Source organism: Aegilops tauschii, chromosome 4 (assembly GCF_002575655.3).
Source record: "Aegilops tauschii subsp. strangulata cultivar AL8/78 chromosome 4, Aet v6.0, whole genome shotgun sequence".
In the NCBI taxonomy this organism is placed as follows: domain Eukaryota; kingdom Viridiplantae; phylum Streptophyta; class Magnoliopsida; order Poales; family Poaceae; genus Aegilops; species Aegilops tauschii.
In genome coordinates, this window is record NC_053038.3 from 473,726,018 (window position 1) to 473,746,358 (window position 20,341).

Below are 20,341 nucleotides of genomic sequence, written 5' to 3' on the forward strand. Positions count from 1 at the left end.
CTATATGATTCACGTTTGACCTTTCGGTCTCAGTGTTCTGAGGCCATATCTGCATATGCTAGACTCGTCAACTTTATTATTGCCTCTAGGGCATATTTCCTTCAGGGAGGAGGGGAGGCAGCCTAGGGCACCCCCAAGGGGGCCGGCGGGCAGCCCTAGGGCCTGCCCTGGCCGCACACTCCCGTTCCTTCTTTGGCGCAAGGGGAAAGGCAACGGGGCTGGCTGCCTTAGGGCCCCCCTGGAAGGAAATATGCCCTAGAGGCAATAATAAAGTTGTTATTTATATTTCCTTATATCATGATAAATGTTTATTATTCATGCTAGAATTGTATTAAACGGAAACTTAGTACATGTGTGAATATATAGACAAACTAAGTGTCACTAGTATGCCTCTACTTGACTAGCTCGTTGAATCAAAGATGGTTAAGTTTCCTAGCCATAGACATGAGTTGTCATTTGATTAACAGGATCACTGAAGGAAATATGCCCTAGAGGCAATAATTATTTATTTCCTTATTTCATGATAAATGTTTATTATTCATGCTAGAATTGTATTAACCGGAAACTTAGTACATGTGTGAATACATAGACAAACAGAGTGTCACTAGTATGCCTCTACTTGACTAGCTCCTTGAATCAAAGATGGTTAAGTTTCCTAGCCATAGACATGAGTTGTTATTTGATTAATGGGATCACATCATTAGAGAATGATGTGATTGACTTGACCCATTCCGTTAGCTTAGCACTTGATCGTTTAGTATGTTGCTATTGCTTTCTTCATGACTTATACATGTTCCTATGACTATGAGATTATGCAACTCCCGAATACCGGAGGAACACTTTGTGTGCTACCAAATGTCACAACGTAACTGGGTGATTATAAAGGTGCTCTACAGGTTTCTCTGAAGGTACTTGTTGAGTTGGCATAGATCGAGATTAGGATTTGTCACTCCGATTGTCGGAGAGGTATCTCTGGGCCCTCTCGGTAATGCACATCACTATAAGCCGTGCAAGCAATGTGACTAATGAGTTAGTTGCGGGATGATGCATTACGGAACGAGTAAAGAGACTTGCCGGTAACGAGATTGAACTAGGTATTGAGATACCGACGATCGAATCTCGGGCAAGTAACATACCGATGACAAAGGGAACAACGTATGTTGTTATGCGGTTCGACCGATAAAGAACTTCGTAGAATATGTAGGAGCCAATATGGGCATCCAGGTTCCGCTATTGGTTATTGACCAGAGAAGTGTCTCGGTCATGTCTACATAGTTCGCGAACCCGTAGGGTCTACACGCTTAACGTTCATTGACGATATAGTATTATATGAGTTATGTATGTTGGTGACCGAATGTTGTTCGGAGTCCCGGATGTGATCACGGACATGACGAGGAGCTCTGGAATGTTCCGGAGGTAAAGTTTAATATATGGGATAGTAGTGTTTGATCTCCGGAAGGGTTCCGGAATTCACCGGAAGGGGTTCCGGATGTTTTCCGAAATGTTCGGGTACGAGAACACTTTATTTGGGCCAAAGGGGAAAGCCCACAAGGCTTTTGGAAAGTGAAAAAGGAAGTTTTGCGGAGACCAGAGGCTAGACACCAGGAACCCTGGCGACTAGGGTGTAGACGTCGGGAACCCTGGCGTCTAGCCCTGGAGTCCGTGTAGGACTCTTGTCTTTCAGGCAAAACCGACTTTGAGGAGGCTTTTACTCCAAGTTTCGACCCCAGGGCTCAACATATAAATAGAGGGGCAGGGCTAGCACCAAAGACACATCAAGAAACACCAAGCCGTGTGCCGGCAACCCTGTCCCCTCTAGTTTATCCTCCGTCATAGTTTTCGTAGTGCTTAGGTGAAGCCCTGCGGAGATTGTTCTTCACCAACACCGTCACCACGCCGTCGTGCTGCCGGAACTCATCTACTACTTCACCCCTCTTGCTGGATCAAGAAGGCGAGGATGTCATCAAGCTGAACGTGTGCTGAACGCGGAGGTGCCGTACGTTCGGTACTTGATCGAGACGGATCGTGAAGGTGTACGACTACATCAACCGCGTTGATAAAACGCTTCCGCTTACGGTCTACGAGGGTACATAGACAACACTCTCCCCTCTTTGCTATGCATCACCATGATCTTGCGTGTGCGTAGGATTTTTGTTGAAATTACTACGTTCCTCAACAGTGGCATCAGAGCCAGGTTTATGCGTAGATGTAATATGCATGAGTAGAACACAAGTGAGTTGTGGGCGATACTAGTCATACTGCTTACCAGCATGTCATACTTTGATTCGGCGGTATTATTGGATGAAGCGTCCCGGACCAACATTACGCGTACGCTTACGCGAGACTGGTTCTACTGATGTGCTTCGCACACAGGTGGTTGGCGGGTGTCAGTTTCTCCAACTTTAGTTGAATCGAGTGTGGCTACGCCCGGTCCTTGTTGAAGGTTAAAACAGCACATACTTGACGAAAAATCGTTGTGGTTTTGATGCGTAGGTAAGAACGATTCTTGCTCAGCCCGTAGCAGCCACGTAAAAATCGCAACAACAAAGTAGAGTACATCTAACTTGTTTTTGCAGGGCATGCTGTGATGTGATATGGTCAAGACATGATGCTAAATTTTATTGTATGAGATGATCATGTTTTGTAACAATGTTATCAGCAACTAGCAGGAGCCATATGGTTGTCGCTTTATTGTATGAAATGCAATCGCCATGTAATTGTTTTACTTTATCACTAAGCAGTAGCGATAGTCGTAGAAGCAATAGTTGGCGAGACGACAATGATGCTACGATGGAGATCAAGGTGTCGCGTCGGTGACGATGGTGATCATGACGGTGCTTTGGAGATGGAGATCAAAGGCACAAGATGATTATGGCCATATCATATCACTTATATTGATTGCATGTGATGTTTATCTTTTATACATCTTATTTTTCTTAGTTCGGCAGTTGCTTTATAAGATGATCTCTCACTAAATTTCAAGGTACAAGTGTTCTCCCTGAGTATGCACCGTTGCGACAGTTCTTCGTGCTGAGACACCACGTGATGATCGGGTGTGATAAGCTCTACGTTCACATACAATGGGTGCAAGCCAGTTTTGCACACGCGGAATACTCAGGTTAAACTTGACGAGCCTAGCATATGCAGATATGGCCTCGGAACACTGAGACCGAAAGGTCGAGCGTGAATCATATAGTAGATATGATCAACATAGTGATGTTCACCATTGAAAACTACTCCATCTCACGTGATGATCGGCCATGGTTTAGTTGATATGGATCACGTGATCACTTAGATGATTAGAGGGATGTCTATCTAAGTGGGAGTTCTTATATAATATGATTAATTGAACTTTAATTTATCATGAACTTAGTACCCGATAGTATTTAGCATATCTATGTTGTAGATCAATAGCTCATGTTTAGCTCCCCTGTTTTATTTTTGATATGTTCCTAGAGAATACTAAGTTGAAAGATGTTAGTAGCAATGATGCGGATTGGATCCGTGATCTGAGGATTATCCTCATTGCTGCACAGAGGAATTATGTCCTTGATGCACCGCTAGGTGACAGACCGATTGCAGGAGCAGATGCAGACGTTATGTACGCTTGGCAAGCTCGATATGACAACTACTTGATAGTTTAGTGCACCATGCTTTACGGCTTAGAATCGGGGCTTCAAAGACGTTTTGAACGCCATGGAGCATATGAGATGTTCCAAGAGTTGAAATTAGTATTTCAGACTCATGCCCATGTCAAAAGGTATGAGACCTTTGACAAGCACTTTGCCTAATGGAGGAGAATTGCTCAGCTAGTGAGCATGTGCTCAGAATGTCTGAGTACTACAATCACTTGAATCAAGTGGGAGTTAATCTTCCAGATAAGATAGTGATTGACAGAGTTCTCTAGTCACTATCACCAAGTTACTAGAACTTCGTGATGAACTATAATATGCAAGGGAAAACGGAAACGATTCCCAAGCTCTTCGTGATGATGAAATCGACGAAGGTAGAAATCAAGAAAAGCATCAAGTGTTGATGGTTGACAAGACCACTAGTTTCAAGAAAAGGGCAAAGGGAAGAAGGGGAACTTCAAGAAGAACGGCAAGAAAGTTGCTGCTCAAGTGAAGAAGCCCAAGTCTGGACCTAAGCCTGAGACTAAGTGCTTCTACTGCAAAGGGACTGGTCACTGGAAGCAGAACTGCCCCAAGTATTTGGCGGATAAGAAGGATGGCATAGTGAACAAAGGTATATTTGATATACATGTTATTGATGTGTACTTTACTAGTGTTTATAGCAACCCCTCAGTATTTGATACTAGTTCAGTTGCTAAGATTAGTAACTCGAAACGGGAGTTGCAGAATGAACAGAGATTAGTTAAGGGTGAAGTGACGATGTGTGTTGGAAGTGGTTCCAAGATTGATATGATCATCATCGCACACTCCCTATACTTTCGGGATTAGTGTTGAACCTAAATAAATGTTATTTGGTGTTTGCATTAAGCATGAATATGATTTGATCATGTTTATTGCAATACGGTTATTCATTTAAAGTCAGAGAATAATTGTTGTTCTGTTTACATGAATAAAACCTTCAATGGTCATACATCCAAGGTGAATGGTTTATTGAATCTCGATCGTAGTGATACACATATTCCTAATATTGAAGCCAAAAGATGCAAAGTTAATAATGATAGTGCAACTTATTTGTGTCACTGTTGTTTAGGTCATATTGGTGTAAAGCGCATGAAGAAAATCCATGCTGATGGGCTTTTGGAATCACTTGATGCTTGTGAACCATGCCTTATGGGCAAGATGACTAAGACTCCGTTCTCCGGAACAATGGAGCGAGCAACTGACTTATTGGAAATAATACATATTGATGTATGCGATCCGGTGAGTGTTGAGGCTCGCGGTGGGTATTGTTATTTTCTGACCTTCACAGATGATTTGAGCAGATACGGGTATATCTACTTGATGAAACATAAGTCTGAAACATTTGAAAAGTTCATATAATTTCAGAGTGAAGTGGAAAATCATCGTAACAAGAAAATAAAGTTTCTACGATCTGATCGTGGAGGAGAATATTTGATTTATGAGTTTGGTCTTCATTTGAAATAATGCGGAATAGTTTCGCAACTCACGCCACCTGGAACGCCACAGCGTAATGGTGTGTCCGAACATCGTAACTGTACTTTATTAGATATGGTGCCATCTATGATGTCTCTTACCGATCTACCACTATTGTTTTGGGATTATGCATTAGAGACAGCTACATTCACGTTTAAATAGGGCACCTTCTAAATCCGTGGAGATGACACCGTATGAACTGTGGTTTGGCAAGAAACCTAAAGCTGTTGTTTCTTAAAGTTTGGGACTGCGATGCTTATGTGAAAAAGTTTCGACATGATAAGCTCGAACCCAAATCGGAGAAGTAAATCTTCATAGGATACCCAAAAAGAAACTATTGGGTATACCTTCTATCATAGATCCGAAGGCAAGATCTTTGTTGCTAAGAATGGATTCTTTCTAGAGAAGGAGTTTCTCTCGAAAGAAGTGAGTGGGAGGAAAGTAGAACTTGATGAGGTAAATGTACCTTCTCCTGAGTTGGAAAATAGTTCATCACAGAAATCAGTTCCAGTGATGCATACACCAATTAGTGAGGAAGTTAAAGATGATGATCATGAAACTTCAGATCAAGTTACTACTGAACCTCGTAGGTCAACCAGAGTAAGATCCGCATCAGAGTGGTATGGTAATCCTGTTCTGGAGGTCATGTTACTTGACCATGACGAACCTACGAACTATGAGGAAGCGATGATGAGCCCAAATTCCACGAAATGGCTTGAGGCCATGAAACCTGAGATGGGATCCATGTTTAAGAACAAAGTATGGACTTTGGTTGACTTGCCCGATGATCGGCAAGCAATATAGAATAAATGGATCTTCAAGAGGAAGACAGACACTGATAGTAGTGTTACTATCTACAAAGCTCGAATTGTCGCAAAAAATGTTTTCGACAAGTTCAAGGTGTTGACCACGATAAGATTTTCTCACTTGTATCGATGCTTAAGTCTGTCCGAATCATGTTAGCAAATTGCCACATTTTATGAAATCTGGCAAATGGATGTCAAAAACTACATTCCTTAATGGATTTCTTAAAGAAGAGTTGTATATGATGCAACCAGAAGGTTTTGTCGATCCTAAAAGTGCTAACAAAATGTGCAAGTTCCAGCGATCCATCTATGGACTGGTGCAAGCATCTCGGAGTTGGACTATACGCTTTGATGAGTTGATCAAAGCATATAGTTTTATACAGACTTGCGGTGAAGCCTGTATTTACGAGAAAGTGAGTGGGAGCACTACAACATTTCTGATAAGTATATGTGAATGACATATTGTTGATCGGAAATAATGTAGAATTTTCTGGAAAGCATAAATGAGTATTTGAAAGGAGTGTTTCAAAGAAAGACCTCGATGAAGCTGCTTACATATTGAGCATCAAGATCTATAGAGATAGATCAAGACGCTTGATAAGTTTTTTCAATGAGTACATACATTGACAAGATTTTGAAGTAGATCAAAATGGAACAGTCAAAGAAAGGGTTCTTGCCTGTGTTACAAGGTGTGAAATTGAGTAAGACTCAAAGCCCGACCACGGCAGAAGATAGAAAGAGAATGAAAGTCATTCCCTATGCCTCAGCCATAGGTTCTATAAAGTATGCCATGCTGTGTACCAGATCTATTGTATACCCTACACTAAGTTTAGCAAGGGAGTACAATAGTGATCTAGGAGTAGATCACTGGACAGCGGTCAAAATTATCCTTAGTGGAATAAGGATATGTTTCTCGATTATGGAGGTGACAAAAGGTTCGTCGTAAAGGGTTACGTCGATGCAAGTTTTGACACTGATCCAGATGACTCTAAGTCTCAATCCGGATACATATTGAAAGTGGGAGCAAATAGCTAGAGTAGCTCCATGCAGAGCATTGTTGACATCGAAATTTGCAAAATACATACGGATCTGAATATGGCAGACCCGTTGCCTAAACTTCTCTCACAAGCAAAACATGATCACACCTTAGTAATCTTTGGGTGTTAATCACATGGCGATGTGAACTAAGATTACTGACTCTAGTAAACCCTTTGAGTGTTGGTCACATGGCGATGTGAACTATGGGTGTTAATCACATGGTGATGTGAACTATTGGTGTTAAATCACATGGCGATGTGAACTAGATTATTGACTCTAGTGCAAGTGGGAGACTGAAGGAAATATGCCCTAGAGGCAATAATAAAGTTATTATTTATTTATTTCATGATAAATGTTTATTATTCATGCTAGAATTGTATTAACCGGAAACTTAGTACATGTGTGAATACATAGACAAACAGAGTGTCACTAGTATGCCTCTACTTGACTAGCTCGTTGATCAAAGATGGTTACGTTTCCAAGCCATTGACATGAGTTGTCATTTGATTAACGGGATCACATCATTAGGAGAATGCTGTGATTGACTTGACCCATTCCGTTAGCGTAGCACTCGATCGTTTAGTATTCTGCTATTGCTTTCTTCATGACTTATACATGTTCCTATGACTATGAGATTATGCAACTCCCGAATACCGGAGGAACACTTTGTGTGCTACCAAACGTCACAATCTAACTAGGTGATTATAAAGGTGCTCTACAGGTGTCTCCGAAAGTACTTGTTGAGTTGGCATAGATCGAGATTAGGATTTGTCACTCCGATTGTCAAAGAGGTATCTCTGGGCCCTCTCGGTAATGCACATCACTATAAGCCTTGCAAGCAATGTGACTAATGAGTTAGTTGCGGGATGATGCATTATGGAACGAGTAAAGAGACTTGCCGGTAACGAGATTGAACTAGGTATTGAGATACCGATGATCGAATCTCGGGCAAGTAACATACCGATGACAAAGGGAACAACGTATGTTGTTATGCGGTTCGACCGATAAAGATCTTCGTCGAATATGTAGGAGCCAATATGGGCATCCAGGTATAGCTATTGGTTATTGACCAGAGAAGTGTCTCGGTCATGTCTACATAGTTCTCGAACCCGTAGGGTCCGCACGCTTAACGTTCGTTGACGATATAGTATTATATGAGTTATGTATGTTGGTGACCGAATGTTGTTCGGAGTCCCAGATGTGATCACGGACATGACGAGGAGCTCCGGAATGTTCTCGAGGAAAGTTTAATATATGGGATAGTAGTGTTTGATCTCCGGAAGGGTTCCGGAATTCACCGGAAGGGGTTCCGGATGTTTCCCGAAATGTTCGGGTACGAGAACACTTTATTTGGACCAAAGGGGAAAGCCCACGAGGCTTTTGGAAAGTGCAAAAGGAAGTTTTGTGGAGACCACAGGCTAGAAGCCAGGAACCCTGGTGTCTAGCGGCGTCTAGCCCTGGAGTCCGTGTAGGACTCTTGCCTTTCGGGCAAAACCGACTTCGAGGAGGCGTTTACTCCAAGTTTCGACCCCAGGGCTCAACATATAAATAGAGGGGCAGGGCTAGCACCAAAGACACATCAAGAAACACCAAGCCGTGTGCCGGCAACCCTGTCCCCTCTAATTTATCCTCCGTCATAGTTTTCGTAGTGCTTAGGCGAAGCCCTGCGGAGATTGTTCTTCACCAACACCGTCACCACGCCGTCGTGCTGCCGGAACTCATCTACTACTTCGCCCCTCTTGCTGGATCAAGAAGGCGAGGACGTCATCGAGCTGAACGTGTGCTGAACGCGGAGGTGCCGTACGTTCGGTACTTGATCTGGACGGATCGTGAAGGTGTACGACTACATCAACCGCGTTGATAAAACGCTTCCACTTACGGTCTACGAGGGTACGTAGACAACACTCTCCCCTCTCGTTGCTATGCATCACCATGATCTTGCGTGTGCGTAGGATTTTTTTTGAAATTACTACGTTCCCCAACAATCACATCATTAGAGAATGATGTGATTGACTTGACCCATTCTATTAGCTTAGCATTCGATCGTTTAGTATATTTCTATTGCTTTCTTCATGACTTATACATGTTCACATGACTATGAGATTATGCAACTCCCGAATACCGGAGGAACACTTTGTGTGCTATCAAACGTCACAACATAACTGGGTGATTATAAAGATGCTCTACAGGTGTCTCCGATGGTGTTTGTTGAGTTGGCATAGATCGAGATTTGGATTTGTCACTCCGAGCATCAGAGAGGTATCTCTTGGCCCTCTCGGTAATGCACATCACTATAAGCTTTGCAAGCAATGCAACTAATGAGTTAGTTGCAGGATGATGTATTATAGAACGAGTAAAGAGACTTGCCGGTAATGAGATTGAACTAGGTATTGAGATACCGACGATCGAATCTCGGGCAAGTAACATACCGATGACAAAGGGAACAACGTATTTTGTTATGCGATTTGACCGATAAAGATTTTCGTAGAATATGTAGGAGCCAATATGAGCATCCAGATTCCGCTATTGGTTATTGACCGGAGACGAGTCTCGGTCATGTCTACATAGTTCTCGAACCCGTAGGGTCCACACGCTTAACGTTCGGTGACGATCGGTAATATGAGTTTATGTGTTTTGATATACCGAAGGTAGTTCGGAGTCCCGGATATGATCACGGACATAACGAGGAGTCTCGAAATGGTCGAGACATAAAGATCGATATATTGGATGACTATGTTTGGACTTCGGAAAGGTTCCGGGTAAGTTCGGACAAATACCGGAGTACCGGGGGGTTACCGGAACCCCCCGGGGAGTGTAATGGGCCTATTGGGCCTTAGTGGAGAAGAGGAGGGGCGGCCAGGGCAGGCCGCGCACCCCCTCCACCTCTAGTCTGAATTGGACAAGGAAGGGGGGCGGTGCCCCCCTTTCCTTCCCCCTCTCTCCTCCTTCCCTCTCTCCTACTCCTACTCTTGGAAGGGTTGGAGTCCTACTCCCGGTGGGAGTAGGACTCCCCTTGGGGCGCGCCTAGGAGGGCCAGCCCCTCCCCCTCCTCCACTCCTTTATATACGGGGGGGCACCCCATAGACACACAAGTTGATCAGTTGATCTTTTAGCCGTGTGCGGTGCCCCCTCCACCATAATCCACCTCGGTCATATTGTAGCGGTGCTTAGACGAAGCCCTGCGTCGGTAGCATCATCATCACCGTCATCACGCCGTCATGCTGATGGAACTCTCCCTCGAAGCTCTGCTGGATCAGAGTTCGTGGGACGTCACCGAGCTGAACGTGTGCTGAACTCGGAGGTGCCGTGCGTTCGGTACTTGGATCGGTCGGATCGTGAAGACGTATGACTACATCAACCGTGTTCTCATAACGCTTCCGCTTACGGTCTACAAGGGTACGTGGACGACACTCTCCCCTCTCGTTACTATGCATCACCATGATCTTGCGTGTGCGTAGGATTTTTTTTGAAATTACTACGTTCCCCAACAGTGGCATCCGAGCCAGGTTTATGCGTAGATGTTATATGCACGAGTAGAACACAAGTGAGTTGTGGGCGATACAAGTCATACTGCTTACCAGCATGTCATACTTTGATTCGGTGGTATTGTTGGATGAAGCGGCCTGGGCCGACATTACGCATACGCTTACGCGAGACTGGTTCTACACAGGTGTCTGGTGGGTGTTAGTTTCTCCAACTTTAGTTGAATCGAGTGTGGCTACGCCCGGTCCTTGTGAAAGTTAAAACGACACATACTTGACAAAAAAATCGTTGTGGTTTTGATGTGTAGGTAAGAACGGTTCTTGCTCAGCCCGTAGCAGCCACGTAAAACTTGCAACAACAAAGTAGAGGATGTCTAACTTGTTTTTGCAGGGCATGTTGTGATGTGATATGGTCAAGACATGATGATAAATTTTATTGTATGAGATGATCATGTTTTGTAACCGAGTTATCGGCAACTGGCAGGAGCCATATGGTTGTCGCTTTATTGTATGAAATGCAATCGCCATATAATTGCTTTACTTTATCACTAAGCGGTAGCGATAGTCGTAGAAGCAATAGTTAGCAAGACGACAACGATGATACAATCGAGATCAAGGTGTCGCGCCGATGACGATGGTGATCATGACGGTGCTTTAGAGATGGAGATCAAAGGCACAAGATGATGATGGCCATATCATATGACTTATATTGATTGCAAGTGATGTTTATCTTTTATACATCTTATTTTGCTTAGATCGACGGTAGCATTATAAGGTGATCTCTCACTAAATTTCAAGGTATAAGTGTTCTCCCTAAGTATGCACCGTTGCGAAAGTTCGTCGTGCCGAGACACCACGTGATGATCGGGTGTGATAAGCTCTACGTTCACATACAACGGGTGCAAGCCAGTTTTGCACACGCAGAATACTCGGGTTAAACTTGACGAGCCTAGCATATGCAGATATGGCCTCGGAACACTGAGACCGAAAGGTCGAGCGTGAATCATATAGTAAATATGATCAACATAGTGATGTTCACCATTGAAAACTACTCCATCTGACGTGATGACCGGACATGGTTTAGTTGATATGGATCGCGTGATCACTTAGATGATTAGAGGGATGTCTATCTAAGTGGGAGTTCTTAAGTAATATGATTAATTGAACTTTAATTTATCATGAACTTAGTACCTAATAGTATTTTGCATGTCTATGTTGTTGTAGATAGATGGCCCGTGCTGTGGTTCCATTGAATTTTAATGCATTCCTTGAGAAAGTATAGTTGAAAGATGATGGTAGAAATTACACGGACTGGGTCCGTAACTTGAGGATTATCCTCATTGCTGCACAGAAGAATTATGTCTTGGAAGCACCGCTAGGTGCCAAAACCCGCTGCAGGAGCAACGCAGATGTTATGAACGTCTAGCAGAGCAAAGCTGATGACTACTCGACAGTTCAGTGTGCCATGCTTTATGGCTTAGAACCGGGACTTCAACGACGTTTTGAACTTCATGGAGCATATGTGATGTTCCAGGAGTTGAAGTTAATATTTCAAGCAAATGCCCGGATTGAGAGATATGAAGTCTCCAATAAGTTCTACAGCTGCAAAATGGAGGAGAATAGTTCTGTCAGTGAGCATATACTCAAAATGTCTGGGTATAACAATCACTTGATTCAACTGGGAGTTAATCTTCCGGATGATAGTGTCATTGACAGAATTCTTCAATCACTGCCACCAAGCTACAAGAGCTTCGTGATGAACTATAATATGCAAGGGATGGATAAGACAATTCCCGAGTTCTTCGCGATGCTAAAGGCTGCGGAGGTAGAAATCAAGAAGGAAAGTGTTGATGGTCAACAAGACCACCAGTTTCAAGAAAAAGGGTAAAGGGAAGAAGGGGAACTTCAAGAAGAATGGCAAACAAGTTGCTGCCAAGTGAAGAAGCCCAAGTCTGGACCTAAGCCTGAGACTGAGTGCTTCTACTGCAAAGGGACTAGTCACTGGAAGCGGAACTGCCCCAAGTATGTGGCGGATAAGAAGGATGGCAAGGTGAACAAAGGTATATGTGATATACATGTTATTGATGTGTACCTTACTAATGCTCGTAGTAGCACCTGGGTATTTGATACTGGTTCTGTTGCTAATATTTGCAACTCGAAATAGGGACTACGGATTAAGCGAAGATTGGCTAAGGACGAGGTGACGATGCGCGTGGGAAATGGTTCCAAAGTCGATGTGATCGCAGTCGGCACGCTACCTCTACATCTACCTTCGGGATTAGTTTTAGACCTGAATAATTGTTATTTGGTGCCAGGGTTGAGCATGAACATTATATTTGGATCTTGTTTGATGCGAGACCGTTATTCATTTAAACCTGAGAATAACGGTTGTTCTATTTGTATGAGTAATATCTTTTATGGTCATGCACCCTTGAAGAGTGGTCTATTTTTGACGAATCTCGATAGTAGTGATACACATATTCATAATATTGAAGCTAAAAGATGTAGAGTTGATAATGATAGTGCAACTTATTTGTGGCACTGCCGTTTAGGTCATATTGGTGTAAAACGCATCAAGAAACTCCATTCTGATGGACTTTTGGAATCACTTGATTATGAATCACTTGGTACTTGTGAACCATGCCTTATGGGCAAGATGACTAAAACGCCGTTCTCCGGAACTATGGAGCGAGCAACAGATTTGTTGGAAATCATACATACTGATGTATGTGGTCCGATGAATGTTGAGGCTCGCGGCGGGTATCATTATTTTCTCACCTTCACAGATGATTTGAGCAGATATGGGTATATCTACTTAATGAAACATAAGTCTAAAACATTTGAAAAGTTCAAAGAATTTTAGAGTAAAGTGGAAAATCATCATAAAAAGAAAATAAAGTTTCTGCGATCTGATCGTGGACGAGAATATTTTAGTTACGAGTTTGGTCTTCATTTGAAACAATGCGGAATAGTTTCGCAACTCACGCCACCCGGAACACCACAGCGTAATGGTGTGTCCGAACGTCGTAATCGTACTTTACTAGATATGGTGCGATCTATGATGTCTCTTACTGATTTACCGCTATCGTTTTGGGGTTATACTTTAGAGACGACTGCATTCACGTTAAATTGGGCACCATCTAAATCCGTTGAGACGACGCCTTATGAACTGTGGTTTGGCAAGAAACCAAAGTTGTCGTTTCTTATAGTTTGGGGCTGCGATGCTTATGTGAAAAAGCTTCAACCTGATAAGCTCGAACCCAAATCGGAGAAATGTGTCTTCATAGGATACCCAAAGGAGACTGTTGGGTACACCTTCTATCACAGATCCGAAGGCAAGACATTCGTTGCTAACAATGGATCCTTTCTAGAGAAGGAGTTTCTCTCGAAAGAAGTGAGTGGGAGGAAAGCAGAACTTGATGAGGTAACTGTACCTACTCCCTTATTGGAAAGTAGTTTATCACAGAAATCTGTTCCTGTGACTACTACACCAACTAGTGAGGAAGCTAATGATGATGATCATGTAACTTCAGATCAAGTTACTACTGAACCTCGTAGGTCAACCAGAGTAAGATCCGCACCAGAGTGGTACGGTAATCCTGTTCTGGAGGTCATGTTACTTGACCATGACGAACCTACGAACTATGAGGAAGCGATGATGAGCCCAGATTCCGCAAAATGGCTTGAGGCCATGAAATCTGAGATAGGATCCATGTATGAGAACAAAGTGTGGACTTTGGTTGACTTGCCCGATGATCAGCAAGCCATAGAAAATAAATGGATCTTCAAGAAGAAGACTGACGCTGACGGTAATGTTACTGTCTACAAAGCTCGACTTGTTGTGAAAGGTTTTCGACAAGTTCAAGGGGTTGACTACGATGAGACTTTCTGACCCGTAGTGATGCTTAAGTCCGTCCGAATTATGTTAGCAATTGCCGCATTCTATGATTATGAAATTTGGCAAATGGATGTAAAGACTGCGTTTCTGAATGGATTTCTGGAAGAAGAGTTGTATATGATGCAACCTGAAGGTTTTATCGATCCAAAGGATGCTAACAAAGTGTGCAAGCTCCAGTGATCCATCTATGGACTGGTGCAAGCATCTCGGAATTGAAAAAAACGTTTTGATAGTGTGATCAAAGCATGTGGTTTTATACATGCTTTTGGAGAAGCCTGTATTTACAAGAAAGTGAGTGGGAGCTCTGTAGCATTTCTAATATTATATCTGGATGACATATTGTTGATTGGAAATGATATAGAATTTCCGGATAGCATAAAAGGATACTTGAATAAGAGTTTTTCAATGAAAGACCTCGGTGAAGCTGCTTATATATTGGGCATCAAGATCTATAGAGATATATCAAGACGCCTAATTGGACTTTCACAAGCACATACCTTGATAAATTTTTGAAGAAGTTCAAAATGGATCAAGCAAAGAAAGGGTTCTTGCCTGTGTTACGTGGTGTGAAGTTGAGTCTGACTCAATGCCCGACCACTTCAGAAGATAGAGAGAAAATGAAAGAAGTTCCCTATGCTTCAGCCATAGGCTCTATCATGTATGCAATGTTGTGTACCAGACCTAATGTGTGCCTTGCTATTAGCTTAGCAGGGAGGTACCAAAGTAATCCAGGAGTGGATCATAGGACAGCGGTCAACAACATCCTGAAATACCTGAAAAGGACTAAGGATATGTTTCTCGTTTATGGAGGTGATAAAGTGTTGGGGAACGTAGTAATTTCAAAAAAATTCCTACGCACACACAGGATCATGGTGATGCACAGCAACCAGAGGGGAGAGTGTTGTCCACGTACCCTCCTAGACCGAAAGCGGAAGCGTTAGCACAACGCGGTTGATGTAGTCGTACGTCTTCACGATCCGACCGATCAAGTACCGAACGTACGGCACCTCCGAGTTCAGCACATGTTCAGCTCGATGATGTCCCTCGAACTCCGATCCAGCCGAGCTTTGAGGGAGAGTTCCGTCAGCACGACGGCGTGGTGACGATGATGACGTTCTACCGATGCAGGGCTTCGCCTAAGCACCGCTACGATATTATCGAGGTGGACTATGGTGGAGGGGGGCACCGCACACGGCTAAGAGATCCAAGGGATCAATTGATGTGTCTAGAGGTGCGCCCCTGCCCCCGTATATAAAGGAGCAAGGGGGGAGAGGCGGCCAGCCAGGAGGAGGCCTGCCAGGGAGGAGGAGGCCTGCCAGGGAGGAGTCCTACTCCCACTGGGAGTAGGACTCCCTCCTTTCCTAGTTGGAGTAGGAGAAGGGGGAAGGAGGAGGAGAGAGGAAGGAAAGGGGGGCGCCGCCCCCCTCCTTGTCCAATTCGGACTAGAGGGGGAGGGGGCGCGCGGCCTGCCCTGGCCGCCCCTCCTCTTCTCCACTAAGGCCCATCTTGGCCCATTAAACCCCCGGGGGGGTTCCGGTAACCCCCGGTACTCCGGTAAAATCCCGATTTCACCCGGAACACTTCTGATATCCAAATGGCTTCCAATATATTAATCTTTATGTCTCTACCATTTCGAGACTCCTCGTCATGTCTGTGATCACATCCGGGACTCCGAACTATCTTCGGTACATCAAAACACATACTCATAATATAACCGTCATCGAACTTTAAGCGTGCGGACCCTACGGGTTCGAGAACTTGTAGACATGACCGAGACACGTCTCCGGTCAATAACCAATAGCAGAACCTGGATGCTCATATTGGCTCCTACATATTCTACGAAGATCTTTATCGGTCAAACCGCATAACAACATACGTTGTTCCCTTTGTAATCGGTATGTTACTTGCCCGAGATTCGATCATCGGTATCTTAATACCTAGTTCAATCTCGTTACCAGCAAGTCTCTTTACTCGTTCTGTTATACATCATCCCGCAAATAACTCATTAGTTGCAATACTTGCAAGGCTTATAGTGATGTGCATTACCGAGTAGGCCCAGAGATACCTCTCCGACAACCGGAGTGACAAATCCTAATCTCGAAATACGCCAACCCAACAAGTACCTTCGGAGACACCTGTAGAGCACCTTTATAATCACCCAGTTACGTTGTGACGTTTGGTAGCACACAAAGTGTTCCTCCGGTAAACGGGAGTTGCATAATCTCATAGTCACAGGAACATGTATAAGTCATGAAGAAAGCAATAGCAGAATACTAAACGATCGAGTGCTACGCTAACGGAATGGGTCAAGTCAATCACAGCATTCTCCTAATGATGTGATCCCGTTAATCAAATGACAACTCATGTCAATGGCTTGGAAACGTAACCATCTTTGATCAACGAGCTAGTCAAGTAGAGGCATACTAGTGACACTCTGTTTGTCTATGTATTCACACAAGTATTATGTTTCCGGTTAATACAATTCTAGCATGAATACTAAACATTTATCATGATATAAGGAAATAAATAATAACTTTATTATTGCCTCTAGGGCATATTTCCTCCAGTCTCCCACTTGTACTAGAGTCAATAATCTAGATTACACAGTAATGATTCTAACACCCATGGAGCCTTGGTGCTGATCATGTTTTGCTCGTGGAAGAGGCTTAGTCAACGGGTCTGCAACATTCAGATCCTTATGTATCTTGAAAATTTCTATGTCTCCCACTTGGACATGATCCCGGATGGAGTGGAAGCGTCTCTTGATGTGCTTGGTTCTCTTGTGAAATCCGGATTCCTTTGCCAAGGCAATTGCACCAGTATTGTCACAAAACATTTTCATTGGACCCGATGCACTAGGTATGACACCCAGATCGGATATGAACTCCTTCATCCAGACTCCTTCATTTGCTGCTTCCGAAGCAGCTATGTACTCCGCTTCACACGTAGATCCCGCCACAACGCTTTGTTTAGAATTGCAGCAACTTATAGCTCCACCGTTCAATGTAAATACGTATCCGGATTGCGATTTAGAATCGTCCAGATCAGTGTCAAAGCTTGCATCGACGTAACCATTTACGACTAGCTCTTTGTCACCTCCATAAACGAAAAACATATCCTTAGTCCTTTTTAGGTATTTCAGGATGTTCTTGACCGCTGTCCAGTGATCCACTCCTGGATTACTTTGGTACCTCCCTGCTAAACTTATAGCAAGGCACACATCAGGTCTGGTACACAGCATTGCATACATGATAGAACCTATGGCTGAAGCATAGGGAACATCTTTCATCTTCTCTCTATCTTCTGCAGTGGTCGGGCATTGAGTCTTACTCAACTTCACACCTGGTAATACAGGCAAAAAACTTTCTTTGCTTGATCCATTTTGAACTTCTTCAAAACTTTGTCAAGGTATGTGCTTTGTGAAAGTCCAATTAAGCGTCTTGATCTATCTCTATAGATCTTGATGCCCAATATATAAGCAGCTTCACCGAGGTCCTTCATTGGAAAACTCTTATTCAAGTATCCCTTTATGCTATCCAGAAATTCTATATCATTTCCAATCAGCAATATGTCATCCACATATAATATCAGAAATGCTACAAAGCTCCCACTCACTTTCTTGTAAATACAGGCTTCTCCAAAAGTCTGTATAAAACCATATGCTTTGATCACACTATCAAAGCGTTTATTCCAACTCCGAGAGGCTTGCACCAGTCCATAAATGGATCGCTGGAGCTTGCACACTTTGTTAGCTCCCTTTGGATTGACAAAACCTTCCGGCTGCATCATATACAACTCTTCTTCCAGAAATCCATTCAGGAATGCAGTTTTGACATCCATTTGCCAAATTTCATAATCATAAAATGCGGCAATTGCAAACATGATTCGGACAGACTTAAGCATCGCTACGGGTGAGAAAGTCTCATCGTAGTCAATCCCTTGAACTTGTCGAAAACCTTTCGCAACAAGTCGAGCTTTATAGATAGTAACATTACCGTCAGCGTCAGTCTTATTCTTGAAGATCCATTTATTCTCAATGGCTTGCCGATCATCGGGCAAGTCAACCAAAGTCCACACTTTGTTCTCATACATGGATCCCATCTCAGATTTCATGGCCTCAAGCCATTTTGCGGAAGCTGAGCTCACCATCGCTTCTGCATAGTTCGTAGGTTCGTCATGGTCTAGTAACATAACCTCCAGAACAGGACTACCGTACCACTCTGGTGCGGATCTTACTCTGGTTGACCTACGAGGTTTAGTAACAACTTGATCTAAAGTTTCATGATCATCATCATTAACTTCCTCACTAATTGGTGTAGGTGTCACCGGAACCGGTTTCTGTGATGAACTACTTTCCAATAAGGGAGCAGGTACAGTTACCTCATCAAGTTCTACTTTCCTCCCACTCACTTCTTTCGAGAAAAACTCCTTCTCTAGAAAGGATCCAAATTTAGCAACAAAAGTCTTGCCTTCAGATCTGTGATAGAACGTGTACCCAACAGTTTCCTTTAGGTATCCTATGAAGACACATTTCTCCGATTTGGGTTCGAGCTTATCAGGTTGAAGCTTTTTCACATAAGCATCGCAGCCCCAAACTTTAAGAAACGAAAACTTTGGTTTCTTGCCAAACCACAGTTCATAAGGCGTCGTCTCAACGGATTTCGATGGTGCCCTATTTAACGTGAATGCAGCCGTCTCTAAAGCATAACCCCAAAACGATAGCGGTAAATCAGTAAGAGACATCATAGATCGAAACATATCTAGTAAAGTACGATTACGACGTTCGGACACACCATTACGCTGTGGTGTTCCGGGTGGCGTGAGTTGCGAAACTATTCCGCATTGTTTCAAAGGAAGACCAAACTCGTAACTCAAATATTCTCCTCCAGGATCAGATCGTAGAAACTTTATTTTCTTGTTACGATGATTTTCAACTTCACTCTGAAATTCTTTGAACTTTTCAAATGTTTCAGACTTATGTTTCATTAAGTAGATATACCCATATCTGCTTAGATCATCTGTGAAGGTGAGAAAATAACGATACCCGCCGCGAGCCTCAACATTCATCGGACCACATACATCCGTATGTATGATTTCCAACAAATCTGTTGCTCGCTCCGTAGTTCCCGAGAACGGCGTTTTAGTCATCTTGCCCATGAGGCACGGTTCGCAAGTACCAAGTGATTCATAATCAAGTGGTTCCAAAAGTCCATCAGTATGGAGTTTCTTCATGCGCTTTACATCAATATGACCTAAACAGCAGTGCCACAAATAAGTTGCACTATCATTATCAACTCTGCATCTTTTGGCTTCAATATTATGAATATGTGTATCACTACTATCGAGATTCAATACAAATAGACCACTCTTCAAGGGTGCATGACCATAAAAGATATTACTCATATAAATAGAACAACCATTATTCTCTGATTTAAATGAATAACCGTCTCGCATCAAACAAGATCCAGATATAATGTTCATGCTCAACGCTGGCACCAAGTAACAATTATTTAGGTCTAAAAATAATCCCGAAGGTAGATGTAGAGGTAGCGTGCCGACCGCGATCACATCGACTTTGGAACCATTTCCCACGCGCATCGTCACTGGGATCAAGCATCGTATGATCGAACCCACTACAAAGCACCTCTTCCCATTGCAAGATAAATAGATCAAGTTGGCCAAACAAAACCCAAATATCGGAGAAGAAATACGAGGCTCTAAGAGATCATGCATAAAAGAGATCAAAGAAACTCAAATACTTACATGGATATAAAGAGATAGATCTGATCATAAACTCAAAGTTCATCGATCCCAACAAACACACCGCAAAAGAGTTACATCATTGGATCTCCAAGAGACCATTGTATTGAGAATTCAGAGAGATAGAGATGAAGCCATCTAGCTACTAACTACGGACCTGAAGGTCTACAAAGAACTACTCACGCATCATCGGAGATGCACCAATGGAGGTGGTGAACCCCATCCGAGATG